This window comes from Oxyura jamaicensis, chromosome 6 (genome assembly GCF_011077185.1).
Source record: "Oxyura jamaicensis isolate SHBP4307 breed ruddy duck chromosome 6, BPBGC_Ojam_1.0, whole genome shotgun sequence".
In the NCBI taxonomy this organism is placed as follows: Eukaryota; Metazoa; Chordata; class Aves; order Anseriformes; family Anatidae; genus Oxyura; species Oxyura jamaicensis.
Genome location: NC_048898.1, coordinates 695,029 through 701,403, shown reverse-complemented (window position 1 = coordinate 701,403; position 6,375 = coordinate 695,029).

The window sequence follows — 6,375 nt, the reverse complement described above, 5'->3', positions numbered from 1 at the left end:
ACAAGTGCCGATCTACTAAGCAGAAATATCTCATTTTCTTCAGTGGTCTCCCAGTAGAGGAAAAGACGCAAATCTCCGACAATGACTAAAAATATTTTTTTCAATATATAAATATATATGTACATTAAAATTCCACCAAACCTAATTTCTTCCAGTTTTCGTACTCAGACTTGCCTAGTATTTTATGCAATATGTCAGCATCTTTCTTATCAATGTCCCTATATGCCAAGACCAATACCACTTCCTACCTCCTCTTTGTTTCACATATAATCTTACATAATTCACCATTTCCTCTCTCCAAAAAATAAAAGTGTCATTGACTTCATCTTCCTTCCACCTGCACCTAACAACATGGGAAATTATTTCACTACTAGATTTCCCTCATCAGGTGGGATTTAGGATGGATGTTAACATAGCCAGCTTCTCAGTGCCCTGGTAATTCTTGCTGCTTTGTGCCTGAAGGGGACATATTCCATCCTGCAGACTTATGGAAGGACTGGGAGACAGCTTCAATATTTAGTGACAAAAGTCTCCTGCTCCAACAAGCAGGACACTGTGGCAGGGCCAAGTCTTCATTCAACTGCATATTATTTGTCCCTATAAGTGTTTTGGTTTTTTTTTGTTGTTGTTGTTTTGTTTTGTTTTGTTTTTGACACCCCAATAAGCCGTATTTCTTCACTCTGGTTTGTAACATCTGGCAGTCACCATTTCAAGCTTTTGTGCCACAGGAGTAGTTTCCCCTCGTCCAAACCTTTGCCATAACACAAGACCCTGAGGAAGAGACCAGGATGCTGAAGTTGCACTTGTATTAGAGCCCAGGCACTGAGGTCTGTGTGCTATTGAACAGCTTTATTTCAACCAACGTGTTTCAGGATCCCTCTAGAACTGCAAAAATTCCCCGTCGTATACCAAAAATAAGTTATACACTGTAGGTGCACATGCAGCTGTGGCAAATTGAGTTTAGGCCTTTTGCAGGGTGTCTTTCCAAAATAAATAGACAAATAACAGTGCAGATCCTGTCCTTTTCATGTCAGTTCTTATTTGTCCTGAAACAGAAAAGGAAACCTTTCTCCTACACACACATAAGCCATAAAAAGGTGCTCCGAATAGCTGTGTCTAGCCTTTGGGTCTAATTATTTGTTTCATGATCTACAGTTTCAGCTAGATGAGAGGTTAAAATATGTATTCTAAAGACTGAAATGTAAACAGTTAACCTTAATAATTTTGGCATATGGAATATTTAAACAAGACCTAACAACATCATATTACTTACTGATTGAGATTTGTACAGCAAATTCATTTACTACTTTTCATTTATGTTTTATGTAAACTGTTACTATTAGAACATCTAATTACTTCATACTGAACTTAAAGATGAAGTAAGAGCTGGTTGGGAAATCAAAGGTTAGGAAAAAAAAAGTCATACCAAATAATTTTATCATCACCTTACTCCAAAGGGGACATGGAAAAATAACTGAGAAGTAAGTCAGATTTGAATTGTACCTACTCTCCCATGATTTGGAAATATTCACTCATTTTCATTCTCTGAGCTCCTCTGCTTTGCCTGTGAAACATATATTCAGGAGCTCTCTTTTCTAATAAAGATTTTCTTCCATTTTCCTGAGATTTATTACCATTAAAAATCAAGTACCAACTTCTTTGTTTTAGTATGAAGAACAAATTTGCTGTTGAATTTTTCAAAAAAAAAAAAACATTTATTTTTTTTAAAGCCTAATATAGCATAAACCTTAAAACATATGTCTTTAAAGGTCTGCCTCTTCATAACCAATGTTACCATCAGCTCCTGTTTCAAAAATCACTCTTTTTTTGCATTTACTTTTTGACATGGATTTTAGAAACAGATATTGAGCAGGCAAATTAGGAATGAGTGCATTTCATCTGTTCAACAGTATAGTTATCTGCAGTCACTAGGACTCTGCTTCTGCTTTATGATCATTCACGCTGGCTTTACACCTTGGAGCAACGAAGTAACTACAAAAGTATTGTTGGTGCTTTTGTCTTGTGATCCCATCAGTAGCATTCACACAACACCCACCAGAATGAAGTTGTTGTAATGGTAGCAGGCTCACACACTGCGTTATGAGACATTGGACTTGGGAGCAGAGGAACAGTAGAACATTTATGGACCAGCATAGCATCAATATTTAATCAATATATAAATATTAGCCTTGCACAAACAGAGCTCATATCAAAATATCAGAAACCAAAAGAGTACTCATGACCACAGCTTTATCTTGAAGTCACAGCCACACACAACTTTTGTAATTTATTCTATTTTCTTTGGCAGTGGCATGATCCAACACCCTCCCGGAACCACACGCGCCGCTGGCGAATCATTGCTGCACCCCCGTGGCACAATCAAACCCAAAATGTCCCAGACAGAGCAAAGGGAAAGCAATAGGATGAGAAGACAGAGATTCCCCAGCCAGAGGGGGTGGGGGGGGGGTGGGTGGTGCAGTAACCCGATCGAGCCAATTTTTAAGAGTTTGGTTTTCACCTGATGTCAGCTTTGGAGCTAAGGCCAAGTTTTATACGTATAACACATGTATATCCAATACAAACTCCTTGGTAGCCTAGAACAATAATCCAGTGGGGTATGCTGCAGGCTGCTGAAACATAGGATACGTTTTTGAAACCATTTAGGCTTAAATTTAATTGTTCATAATTACAGACCACGGTAGCATTACACTACACAGATTTATGCTTATACAATGTTTATATAGCTTCAATGAGTGGTAATGGTGTTTAACTCACAGCCTTTAGCAAATGCATGGAACCTTACCTAATACAAGGGAATAACCTACCGCATCTACAGCCCACTTGGGAAAATTCAAACTCTTTGCAGCCATGAATCCTTTCATCTTCCATTTCCAGCAGACTATCTCCTGGCAATGGGCATGCCACTGACTACAGGACCGCCGAGCAGGGTTGTCCCCACACCTGGAGCCCAGCATGGTCAGGCTAGCCAGGCTGTGCCCACCAAGGGGACCACGCCAAGGACCCGGGAGGGGGTTTCAGCATTGCCAAGCAAGGGAGGGGTGCTGGTATCACAGACTTGTCTATATTATTGCTGAGCAATGATACTCATCACCATTTGTATAACATGGATGATGTGTATGTACGTGTAATTTGTACATAATATACAACAACATATATTGCCCTCTAAGCTCTTCCAGGACTTCAGGGGGCACACTGCTTTTGTGGGTATGTGCAGCTACTTGGCAGCCTTCAGCACCAGCCTCTGAGGCTTGAGAGGGCAGAGCTCCTTAACCCACAGACCATACACTCCACCCACCGACCCAGCCCAGCTGCATAGCCTTGGTTCAAACCCCTGTGAAAACTGACAGTGAGAGTTGCATGGGCTAAGGAAGATGAAAGAGGGAATGTGGTTGAGATGTGCCCACTCACAGCTCAAGGATTCAGAGGAAAAACCCATTGTGGAAAGGTAAGGGAAAATCAGGGCACTGGAAACATCACTGAGGTCCCCCTCCCAGGAGGGATAGAGGTGAACCTTCCATACCTGGTCAATGACCAGCCAGCAAATTATCCTCAGGTGTCTGCTGGGGGCTAAGCACCTTAATACTTAGCCAAGAAGCTTCCAAGTCTCAGATAACTACATGTATTAACTCTGAAGTTCTACTTTATAACTTTTAAAATGCGTCCATCCTTCTTGCAAAGCCTCTTGCAAAGCACTACGTATAAGCCTCCCGAGCCAAGCCAAGTAAGCCACCAAAACCCATGTAGTTTGGGGTCATTGTGGATTCTGGGAATATCTGCTTTCTGGAGAAAGTCAAGCCTTACAGTTCTGATGGATGTGGACAATATCTTCACGTCATTACTTTCCAAAACCATGTTCTCCTGAATTCCTACCCACTTCTTCCCTGAGCCTCCCCAGGTGTGCTCAAGGAAATCCCAGTGATAAATTAATATCTTCCCTACTTCAAAACTTGAGTAAGTGGAGGCGGAGGAGTGACTCCCCAAGAGGTCCTGGGTAGAGCACCCTGCCTTTCCTGAAATCAAAAATATTTTTATGGCTTCATTATGATGTTAATGGGCAGCTTCTGTTCCCCATCACAGCCAGCAGGGTGGTGATAATTGAAGATTTGCCATTAATCCCTTGCTGGGCAGCCCAGGAGATATCTTAAAGCACTTCCAGGGGAAGCTGGGGTTTGGGTTCACCTTAGGAATTTTGTGGCAGTAGGTAACTAGCACAAAGGGGCAATGTCCGTTCAAGTGTCGCTTTTCTTGAGCTGGAAGTGTTTTTACTTACATTCCACCTGTCAAGCTAAGAGAAACCCTCAAACAGGCAACCCACTGCTGGCATGATTATGGAAAAGGAAGCAATTCTTCCTTACTGCTCTTGGGGCTTCTCCACTGTGCCTCTTGAGAGGCTTTCCAGGAAGAATAAACACAGATCACATCTCCTCTTCTGAGCAAAGTCTGCCCCAGGGACAGGAAAACATAGGGGAAAAGCATCATAGCTGCCATGCCCACACAACCTGAGGGCCTTCAAGAAAATTAAGTTTAAATCGCACCTCCTTTCTCATCTGAATGGCTGGCTTTGTGTGGTCTCCCTGCACCCTTACGTGTTGTCACATTTCCCCATCCCTATTGGTCAAACTGGTGGAAGCACAGATGCCTTTTAGCTGAAAATGGGACTCAGTGACCAGTTTTTCATCTCAAATTTGTCCATTTATTTACATGTATAACACCACTTGCTGTTTGCATTCCATCTAATGAGCAGATGGCTTTTCCTCCCCAGCAATGCTGTTGCAGCTACTTGTGGCTACAAGAGATTTCTTGCCTTGGACAACCCAGTCACTGGGAGAACACATGGAGACCAAACGGTTCCCAGAGCAGCAATCCCAAATCTGTAAAATGTCTGTTTGCCTTGGCTGGACATCAGACTTCTCCTGCCATGCTTTCAGATACAACTGCATATGTTGCACTTTCCACTCTTGTTCATGCATCATCAGACTCACCTGCAGCTGCTCACAGTGTTGTTATCTCCTCATCATCTTCTGTTGTTATCTCTCTGCCTCTCCCCCAGAGACGTTTGCATGACACCATTTTATTGACGGTCACAAGAAGACGCATGGCATGGCTTTTTTTTTTTTTTTTTTGAGCTGATTTGGTTCTTCTCTCACTATCGCAACTTAGGGCTGTGGCATTTTCACTGAATAATTTCAAAACATTTCTCTGTAGATCCTGACGTGTTTGGTGGCTTGCAGCTTGGACTGCAAGCTGGTGTCACATCTGAAATCTGATGTAATCAGTGGTGAAATCTTACAGGTTTCTTGTGGCAGGTGGGGTAGGATGGCACACCAAAGAGACACTAATCCTTTCAATAGGAGAAAAAATACGCTATACCTACTCATTACTCCCAAGCCCTGCCCAGGATGCCAGGAGAAGCAGCAGCCCCTAAACCCTCTCTGGATTCTGTACTTAGTAGTAGTGTTCAAGACTGGATTTGGTGTTGTTTTTTGTTTGTTTTCCTTTTAAAAATAAGCTCCAAAATCTACATTTGAACCCCTGAATTCAGCAAAATGATAGGTAACAGAGGGCAGACCTTTGCTTGGGAGCAACCTCAATTTGGGGGCCATGAAATGGGTCACCACACCAGTGCCTTGTTGACAGAACAGTTGACTTACGCATGCCATTGAGTTGAGCAGGGCACTGCTGTCTCCCCACCATGTAGAAAGACCTAATGCTTTTAAAGCTGGACAAACAGCACCACAGCACTTTTCCAAGCGTCAGCAGCACCTGGCTATAAATGCTTCATTTAAAATGCCCCGAAATTCAGCCTGAGTCCATCTCGAGCGTTGTTCAGTGTCCGTGTAGGAAAAGACACTCCACAGTGCCCATTTCATTACTGTTAGGGTCTAGAAGTGTTTTAGCAGAAACAAATGTTCAATTGATGCAGCACAATACCCCAGGGACCACAATATCTGGACACCTGGAGAGCACCCATTTCGGAGAGCCTCAGAGCCTCCTGGTCAACAGAAGAGGCCGCAGTCTCCATGCCATTTGCAGTTTGCAGGGTCTCTGTGTGTAGGCCAATGGTGAGGCCAATTGGACTGCCTCCTGGAAGACAAAAACACCCGTGGGAGCCCGGGCTGTGTCCCTTCTCCCAGAATCTCTGCTGGGAGCAACAACAGTAATGGAGACAGATTGGCTGGGAGATCACGGGGCGAATAAATGGTAGCAGTGGGCTGGCCTCCACACCTGCCTCCGAGCCATGGTCTGACTCAGGCCCTCTGTATTTATTTGCAAAAATCAGCCTGCATAGGTGCTGTCTGAGCGGCGGTGACCCAGCTATCTGGTCAAAGGCCTGCAGGGAGCCAGGAGATAGGG